This window comes from Tursiops truncatus, chromosome X, assembly GCF_011762595.2.
Source record: "Tursiops truncatus isolate mTurTru1 chromosome X, mTurTru1.mat.Y, whole genome shotgun sequence".
Lineage (NCBI taxonomy): Eukaryota > Metazoa > Chordata > Mammalia > Artiodactyla > Delphinidae > Tursiops > Tursiops truncatus.
In genome coordinates, this window is record NC_047055.1 from 41939010 (window position 1) to 41949751 (window position 10742).

Below are 10742 nucleotides of genomic sequence, written 5' to 3' on the forward strand. Positions count from 1 at the left end.
ATATGAAAAAATGGACTGTGAACAGTGATGATTTACATCACTTCTAGGCCACAGTGTAGAAAAAGGTGTGTGATATCTCCATGTATTCTTTTCCTCTGCTGCAGTGGTATCATGATTAGTTTGGATCTCTGGGAAGCTAGGGGGAGCAGAACCTCTCCATCCCCAATTCTCATGAAGTGTGAGAAATAAACTTTTGTTGTGTTAAGCCACTGATGTTTTGGGGTTGGTAGCTATCCTATCATAAGCTTAGCCTAAACACACAAATGGTCCTCAGAGTTAAGCAACAGAATCACTGGAATTCTTGTTAAAATACACTTTATATGTGGGAGAACTATATTGAGAGGCAAGTGATTATGATAGTGGTGATTATGATGGTAAGAGAGTACTACTCAAGTGTCATATCAGAAAGTCTATAGGTAATAACTAAACAAGTCGAGGAATAGCAGTTGTTAAGTCATATGTCTGATAAGGAACTTGCATCCAGAATAAACAATGAACTGTTACAGCTCAACAATAAAAAGACAATCAACCTAATTTAAAAATGGGTAAAGGACTTGAATACACATTTCCCCAAAGAAGATATACAAATGGCCAATAAGCACATGAAAACATGCTCAGCATCATTAGCCATCAAGCAAATGCAAGTCAAGGCCACAGTGGGATTCCACTTCATACCCACTGGGATGGCTATAAGAAAAGATACAGACAATGACAAGCGTTGGTGAGAATGTGGAGAAATCGGAGCCCTCGTACACTGCTGATAGGATTGTCATATGGCACAGTTGCTTTGGAAACAGTTTGGCAGGTCCTCAAAAAGTTAGAGTTACCACATGAACCAGCAATTCCACTCCTAGGTATATACTCAAGAAAATTGAAAACATATTTACATGCAAGAAGTTAACACTGCTGTATGATATATATGAAATTTGTTAAGAGAGTAAATCTTGAGTTCTCATCACAAGGAGAAAAATGTTTTTCTTTTCTTTTTATTGTACTTATATGAGATAATGGGTGTTAACTAAAATTATTGTAGTAATCACTTCACAATATATGTAACTCAAGCCATTATGCTGTATACCTTAAATGTATACAGTGATGTATGTCAATTATGTCTCAACAAAACTGGTAAAAATTTTAATTAAAAAAAGAAAAAATGGAAAGAAATTACCTTTGCTTCTTCCAGCAGAAATGATTAACTAGTGTATCAAATACTACATACCTGTGTTTTTTATAAATCAGAAACAAAACAAATATATTACAGTACCTCTTCATAAAATGAATCAAAGCATTCAAATGAAGTTAAAAGCAACTTTGGACATAATAATCAGCATGGTCTGAGGTTATCTACATAATAAACTAAGGCAGAACCATCATTTCTGTACTTGAAAATTTTATATTTTGAATTTTCAATAGTTTATTTTAAAAGACAAAAGAAAATGTACACGAATGTTCAGTACTGATACGGACGTGGATGGACCTTGAAAACATTATGCTACATGAAAGAAACTAGACAACAGAGGCCATGTACTATATGATTCCATTTCTATGAAATGTCTAGAATAGGCAAATCCATAGAGACAGAAAGCAGATCAGTGTTTGCCAGTTGCCGGGGAGAGGAGGGAATGGGAGCACCATTATGTGCTAACGGGTATGAGGTTTCTTTTTAGGGCAATAAAAATGTCCTGTAACTGAATAATGGCGATGGTTTCAGAACTCTGTTAATATACTGAAAACCACTGAATTGTGCACTTTAAGAGGGTGAATTTTTATGAAGAAAAGAGTGAATGTTGTGATATGTGAATTATATTTCAATAAAGGCGTTAAAAAAAGAAATATCAGGACTTCCCTGGTGGCGCAGTGGTTAAGAATCCGCCTGCCAATGCAGGGGAAACGGGTTCGAGCCCTGGACCGGGAAGATCCCACATGCCGCGGAGCAACTAAGCCCACAAGCCACAACTACTGAGCCCACATGCCGCAACGACTGAAGCCCACATGTCTGGAGCCCGTGCTCCACAACAAGAGAAGCCACCACAATGAGAAGCCCGTGCGCCACAACTAGAGAAAGCCCACGCGCAGCAACAAAGACCCAACGCAGCCATAAATAAATTAATTTAATTAATTTTATAAAAGAGAAAGAAATAGCAGCATAAGCATATTCTTCTGAAATACGGAGGTAAATACCAGAAGAAACCAAAAACATTTATGGTAGTTGCTTCTGGACAGTGAGAATGTGGAATGATGAGGCAGACTGCAGTTTTTAATAATATATTCTCTTACACTATTGGGTTTTTTAATTTTATACATATATCCATAAAAATAAAAATGAGCTAAAAACAAAGGACACCTACACAGAGACATATTTTAACATCTTTATTAGAGTATAATTGCTTTACAATGGTGTGTTAGTTTCTGCTGTATAACAAAGTGAATCAGCTATACCTATACATATATCCCCATATCTCCTCCCTCTTGTGTCTCCCTCCCACCCTCCCTATCCCACCCTTGTAGGTGGTCACAAAGCACCAAGCTGATCTCCCTGTGCTATGCGGCTGCTTCCCACTAGCTATCTAAAATACCGTATGCTAACACATATATATGGAATCTAAAAAAAAAAAAAAAAAGGTTCTGAAGAACCTAGGGGCAGGACAGGAATAAAGACACAGACGAAGAGAATGGACTTGAGGACACAGGGAGGGGGAAGGGTAAGCTGGGACGAAGTGAGGGATTGGCATGGACTTATATACACAGAGACATTTTGAGGAAAAGTCAAAAGAGATTCTGATACATTGGATCTGAGGCGGGAGCCAGGATTCTGCATTTTCAACAAGGTAGGTGTTTTCGATGCAGATGGTCTGCTAGTAGCTAGCAAACTTTGAGAAACACTACTATATCCAATGTTAAAATTATTTAACAATGGATTGTGGTATAATCCCTCTCTTGCTGTGTTCCTTTTGGAGTGGCAAGTTTCAATTGCTAAAGAATGAAATTATGTGCTCAAGATTATGTATTCAATCAGGGACAGAACTGGGCCAAGAATTGAGGCCTTCTGACTCAATAATTAATGTATTGATTTTTAAGCTTCTGTCATGTGTTGTAGGTACCAAAATGAATAAGATAAATTCTTTGCTTTGAATAGGGCAAGTCTAGTGGGCTAATTATAATGCCTGAAAATGCATTAATTAAGATTTTACAAAGCGTTTCCCACATTTCATGTCAACTATAGTTTTATAGTTAATAAAACTATAACGTGAGAAGGGGGACCTTCTCCATAGTTCAGTAGGGAACATAGTGGGGTGTAACTCACTAGAGACTCCAGGGAAATCAAAGGGGCTTTGTTACCTTGAGGACTTCAGCTCACCAGCAGCAGTGGGGCCCTAAGGAGAGTACAGGACACATGAGAAGAGGGAGAGTGTCCTTCAGATACAGCATTACCTGGGGGAGAGTGACACCCACCTTTCAGCTGTCTGGATTTATTTATGGACACACGTGAGAGCTCCCTCAGCCCTCTCCCAAACATTTGATGGGGTTCTGGTCCTGCTAGTGCAGGGGAAAGGGTAGGAACCATCCTAACACAGTTCACACACTCAGCATCTCATCTGATCTTCTCCACAGCCCTGGAAGGCAAGCTTTATCCCCAATTCACTGATGAGAAGACTGTTCCCTACGTCAGTGGTTCTGTAATAACTGCCAGGTTGATTCCTCCAGCTGTGAGTCCCAGAGATAATGTGTTTTACGCATCATTTCACATCCTGACAACAGGAATTTTAAGTGTCTCCACTACCTTCATAAACTCACTGAGCAGTTATTTTGATTGCTTGGTATTTTCCTATGTTTCAAATACTTTATTATTTATTTTATGACAAAAGTAATCTGTGTATTTTAGGGGGAAAAGTACAGGTGAAAGGATAATCTCTACCACCAGCACCCAGAGAAAACCATTATTTTGCTTTTGGTCTACTCAGTTTCAGTTTTCCCTGTACATGGATGTATTGTATAACTTTTTTGTTTTATTTTTTCAAAAACGGGTGGATGCTGTATATGTGGTTCTGAAAACTGGTGTTTTTCTTTATTGTTGTTTTACAGTGTACCATGAACATCTCCTCCATGCACGTGGGTGAAAATCCCCTACTGAAACACAGAGAGCACTGTAGTTGGATCAAAAGGCTGCTGGTAACGAGAGTGACACCTAAAGCAAAGAATCAGCTTAAGGTTAAAGCACATAGCCTGGCAAATGCCTGCCAGGGAAAGCAGGGTCAGCGATATTCTCATCAGAGGAGTCAGAATTGAAGGCCAAAGGCATTAAAGATATGGGATATCATGTAAGCGCCTCTGGCCCCTACCTCCGCCCCTCATTCCCCTGACACCCCGTTGGCCCCTTGGGGTGAATGGATCCTGTACATCTCTTTGCATCCAATGAAAGTCACCCATTTTCTGTCTTTTCCTTAGCTCTTCCTGAGCCCTTGACATAGCTGCACATTCTGTCATCATCTCCTCACTGCCCAGATGCCTTTCCTGTAAGTTGTTCTGATAGTCCTTGGGGGAATCGTCCGTTCCCCTGTCCGTTTTTCTTTTTGCTTTCCGGGGCACGTAGTCTTCATCGGTGCGCTTTTCGGCAGCCCGCGGCTGACTCTCTGGCTTTGCCTGGGATTCCAGCTTGCCCTCACCGTGTGGTTTTCCCTCAGCTTCGGACTTGTCCTGCTTTTCTCTCTTCCTCTCATCTTCTGGTTGTCCCTGGTCTTCTGGCCGTCCCTCATTCTGGAGCTCTCCCTCGTGTTCTGTCTTCCCCTCCACTTCTGGCTTTTCTTCCTCATCTGACTTTCCTTCATCTTCTGTATCTACTGCATCTTTTGACTTTCCCTCATTGTCTGGGTTTCCTTCATTTTCTGGCTTTCCTTCATTTTCTCTGTAGACCTTCTCCATGTTGAGATTTGCCCTCCTTTGCCTGTCCTAGGAGACAAAACGGAGACAAAGGAGACTGAGGACTTAGGTGGTGAAATACAGGTTCTGGTAAGTATTTGCCTCTGTGATTTAAGATCTTCATGGCCTACCCCTATGGGCGGGGTGCACTCCCGCCCATACATTTTCTCCTTTCTTTCCCAGTGTATACAAGGTTGGCACACATGCTAACATGAGCCCACCTTGCAGACACTTCCACAGGTGCTTTTCCCTACATTTAAGTGGGCTGTGCTGACAAGTGTATAAGAGCAGATTTGTCCCTAAACTTTTCTCTGGCCTTGGCTATGCCGGTAACAATTTTAACTGGGTGGTCCCAACTTAGACTGACCCACAAGAAACCTGGCCAGTTTCTTTTTCCCCTTGTCTACAGTTGTAAGACTTGTAGAACTGCAGATATAACCAGACAATGGCCAGTTCTCAGATATTAGAGATACTCTGTTATCTTCAAGGACTTCACAGATGCCACACCTGCCAACTCTCACTTCCTTGTTCTCCCCACTGTCTTCACCAGCCATAAAGCACCAGGTTCCCTTAGGGTCCTGACAGAGGCCATGTATTCTGAGACTGGAATAGGGAGGCTTGGAGGAGGGGTGGCAGGTAGTAAACTCCCCAACTACTGCTCAGGCTTTAGTCACTCCTACTCCCAGGGGTCCTGGGGCAGTTGCCCTCTTCCGTTGACCTGCACTGATACTGCAGGTCTTTCCTTTCCTTGTCTGGGTTGGTGCCTACAACCACAGACCCGAAGACCTGTAGAGAGACAGGAGACAGATGGTGAATGAGGGATTGAGAAGTGAATGAGTGGCAATGAGGACACTGATTCTTTTCCGACTCTAGCTGTCAGTACTTTCCCAGCTCCTGCCATACCCTTGCCCTTTCCCTTGCTTCTCTGATCCCCCTCTACAGCTCCTCCCTAACAGCCTCCTTTTTTTTTTAACCACTGAGAAATGTCAGAGAGAGATTATTTCCAAAGTGTTTCTATGTTTCCCAATCTTCCTTCCAAATTTCTATCTCACTTTTCCTTGTGATGTTCAGGACAGTGATGTTCAGAAGGCATATCCAGTTTTGCTCAGGTCTCTACCTTCCAAACCCTCACCCCAGGGCACCCAGATAGAACGAGCCCATCACTCATTCTGAAAACGGTAATGGTAGAGTCAGGGAGCACAGCAGAAATGTCCAGAGCATTCCTGCCACCCCTTCCCTTTCCACATACACAGAAAGACCACATTTTCCTGCAATGCAAGAGACAAATTATTTCCAAACTCATTAAAAATTTTGGTCCATGTTACCTCCTCTCAACTCTCCCTAGTTCAGGAGTCACTCCTGCCCTATAGGGAGCTGGTCTCCAGACTGAACTTCAGTCCACCTCCTCTGTAGCATCTCTCCCGCTCCCCTCCCCCTCATCCCCCTCCCCCCACATCCTCCCCCCCTGCAAAAAGGACGAAGGTGGAGAAGAGCAGGCCTGGCCCCTTTGCAAGGGGGTCTGCCCTCCCCATCCTGGGTTCACAGGCGTTGCCCTCCTCCCTCCACCCTGGAAGGATCAGGCCATTTCCCCTCCATCCCCCTCCGCTAGCCTTTTCCCTCTGTCAGATGTCCCCTGATAACCTGCCTCCTAAGAGATCCCAGCTGGTACCCATTCTTATCCTCTGGCTCCTCTCCATCTCCTCCCACCAAGCCCTCCATCTCTTGCACCAAATGGATGGGCATCAGGGAAGGGGTAGAGAGAATCTAGTCCTGGACCTGCTCTGGTCTTTGCCCTCTGCCACCCCCACCCCAGGTGTTCGCAGGAGGCAGTGAATTTGTGACCATCTCAGGGAGATGCCTCCTTCTCACATTTCTTGCTGCCATAAGCCAGTACTTATCCAGGGAAATAAGAGATGGTACCCAGACCTCTCACCCAACACTCACACAATTTTCTGCGCCAAAATGAATAAGGGAGGGTGGCATCTGGAAAGCAGACCGGATCCTGTGTAGCCTCTATCTGTTACTACCCCTACCTCAGGTGTCCCCTTCCCCACTCTGGCTAGTACCGACCTGCGACCTTGCGGGGCTATAGGGCAGTTGTCCCCTTGGTCCCTCAGTCTGAAATCTATCTTCCTCCACGGAAATAGGGAGCTGATACCTGAAAGAGAGGGACTTCTGCACGCGTTGGCTCCCAATCACATGAAGGAAACATCACCAGTGGGCTCGGGTCCCTAGTTCTCCTTCCTGCAGGAAGTGCCTCAGGAGTCAGCCCCCTTCTTCCCTTCACTGGCCCCCTCCCACCTCACCCTTCTTCAGTATCCTCCCCTGACCTCTTGAGGCCCTGTCACTCATTTTGGTCGTGGCTAATCCCAGAGGTTAAATGGGGCCCCTTCTTCCTGTGGTATGTATTTGTTCTTCTGTCTTATCAGGGGCTGCATCTTCTCCCAGGGCTACTGGCCCCACTGATCCATCTCTGTGGAATTTCTTTCTTTCTCTCGTTTGATCTCAAAGCACCCACCCCCTCCATCTACTTCTCCACTCTGACACTGGTGCTCACTCCTGTCTTCCAGACCTTCACATAAGAGGTACAGGGTGCATTGGTAGGTAGGGAAGCAGGTAGTTGAAATAGGGATTTTATTTTCTTCTAAATAATTTTTTTTCAGTTTTATTTAACTTATTTCCCTCACCGTGTGTTACTTTTATAAGCAAAAAGTTAAATAAAGCTATTTTCATTTGGGAAAAAGAACATGTTTAAGGTAGAGGAAAAACCCAACATCCCCAAATTGTGAGAGCAACGTAAGTTCCTAGTATTAATTTTTACTAGAAAATAGATTTGATTGTCTACTTACAAAAGAATTCTTTAAGTTTTCATAAATAGCTGGTTCTGTCATGTTCTACCGAAAATACGTGTGTTTAATGTTCCCAAACAATAGCTGAGTGTTAAGTGCACTTGCTGGAACATGATGGCTAACACAATATCAGTCTTGAAAATTTGGCCCATGGCTATTTTCATTCAGAGGTTTAGCTGTGCTGCAAGGCAGCTGAGGATCTGAGGGGTGCCGACATGCTCTGATCTTCCCTGCCCTATCAAGAGAGGAGGAATATGCTGTCCCGACCCCTTCTCACCTTTCAGAGCCTCTCATCCTTTGCATTCAGGCACCTGACTGTTGCTTACCCAAAAATATACATGGAGAGGTGACCAAGGTGGTGACTTCAATAAATGCTTTTGGCTCCTTCCCTCCCTCCCCCAAATTCCCACAGAGATTATGCAACTCCAGCAGAGTTGGGAATGCTGTTCTGACAACTGGAAACCAAAACAGATCCCTTCTAGACCCCTGCAGCAGAGGGTTTCCATAAAGCCTGTAGAAGTGATTGCTGGGGGGAGAGCCTCCAGACCTGCTTGCTGTCTACCCTTATTCCCAGTGCCCAGGTGGAAACTTCCTTGACCCTGTCTACTGCTTACCACCTATCTAAGGAGATGCAGCCTGCTGGGTCTTTCAACTCTATTATCTTTACCTCCAGGGCACCTAGGAGGAGCCTAGCCACGCTGAAGAGTTGCTGCCTGCAAGTCCACACCCACCCTGGTGCTCTCTCAGCCAGATTTAGACCAGTGTCTAAGGAACTCTGACAGACTGACCATTACTGATTGACCTAGACCAGGTGTTTTCAGCTGAGGAAGTCTGTGGACCACCTGAAATAATGTGCAAGGTAGCATGTGCTTAGAAGGTAGTAGAGTATGTAGACTTATGAAAAGAAGAGCTGTACCCTAGGAGCCTCAGAAACCCTGATACATGATCAGGTTGACATCATGAAGAAGCAGAAGCTATGAGGTAGAGAAAAGACAGAAGAAGAAGGAGCTACTTGGGAATGAGACAGGAAGGAGAAGAGACAAATAGCAGCTGAGCTATGTTAGAGGGAGAGCACTTACTCCTTGGGTTCAGGCATTCTTAACTAAAGAAACCCCTGGAGTTATGTTCAAAATAATGTGCGCGTGTGTGGGGTGGTAGGGTATACACATTTTTACTGGGTGTGTACATTTGCCTAGGATAGGATCCGTTACTCTCATTAGATGCTCAAAGGGGTAATATAAAAAAAAGGGAGAAGGTCAACTGGCCTAGAAAATATATTTTCATATACATCTTTTTCTCAAATAGGACTATGTCTATTTCTTAGGAGAAATTAACAGAACAATTAGCCATTTTAAAGTGTACAACTCAGTGGCATATAGTGCATTCATGATGTTGTGAATCTATCACCTCTATCTAGTTCCAAAACATTTTCATCAACTCCATACCCATTAAGCAGTCACTCCCAATTCTCCTGTTCCCCTAGTACCTAGCAACAACTAATCTACCTTCTGCCTCTATGGAATTATCTACTTTGGATATTTCATATAAATGGAATCATTCAATATTTGACCATTTGTGCCTGGCTTCTTTCACTTAGCATAATGTTTTCAAGGTTCATTCACATTGTAGCATGTACAGTATTTCATTCCTTTTTATGGCTGAATAATATTTCATTGTATGTCTATATCATATTTTGTTTATCCATACAAACATTGATGGATATCTGGGTTGTTTCCACCTTTTGGCTATTGTGAATAGTGTTGCCTTAAACATTTGTGTATAAGTTTTTATGTGGATGTATGTTTTTATTTCTCCTGGGTATATGCCTAGGAATGGAATTGCTGGGTCATATGGTAATTCTATATCTAACTATTTGGGGAACTGCCAAACTGTTTTCCACAGTGGCTGCAACATTTTGCATTCCTACCAGCAATGTATGAGGAGGGTTCCAATTTCTCCACATTCTCCAAAGCAATTGTTAATTTCCGTTTTTAATTTTTATAATCCTAGTCGGTGAGAAGTGTCTTTGATTTTCATTTTCCTAATGACTAATGATATTGAGCATCTTATCATGTGTTTATTGGATATTTATATATCTTCTTTAGAGCAATATATATTCAACTCCTTTGCCCATTTTTAATTGGGCTTTTTGTTGTTGAATTGTAGGAATTCTTCATATATTCTGGATACTTATCAAATATATGATTTCCAAATATTTTCTCCCATGATGTGGATTGTCTTCACTTTCTTGATACTGTCTTGTGATTCGCAAAACTTTTAAATTTTTATGAAGTGCAATGTATCTGTTTTTCTTTTGTTGTTCATGCTTTTAATGTCATATCTAAGAATCCATTGCCAAATCCAAGGACATGAAGATTTATCACTTTGTTTTCTTCTAAGAGTTTTAAAGTTTTGGCTCATATATTTAGGTCTTGGGTCCATTTTGAGTTAATTTTTTTAATATGGTGTGAGTTCATTTTTCTTTATGGCTTTATAAGATTTAAAGATTCTTTTGATGGCAGTGCACAACACACTGTCACGCAAATGAATAAAAGGCATTTTTACAAAAAAATATATTACAATTTACCCCCTTGATGTCTTGACATCTGTTTTAAGTTCAATTATTTGGGATATTTGAGTGGCCCAAATAGTAGGGGATATTTACAGAGAGTAGGGAATAAGTTGCCCTAAACAGCATAGAAAACATTTTATTGTGAGAATTAAGAGAAGGAAAACAGGGGCTTCCCTGGTGGTGCAGTGGTTGGGAGTCCGCCTGCCGATGCGGGGGACACGGGTTCGTGCCCCGGTCCAGGAGGATCCCACATGCCGCGGAGCGGCTGGGCCCGTGGGCCATGGCTGCTGGGCCTGCGCATCCAGAGCCTGTGCTCCGCAACGGGAGAGGCCACATCGGTGAGGGGCCTGCGTACCGCAAAAAACAAAACAAAACAAAAAAAAAAGAGAAGGAAAACAAATAGA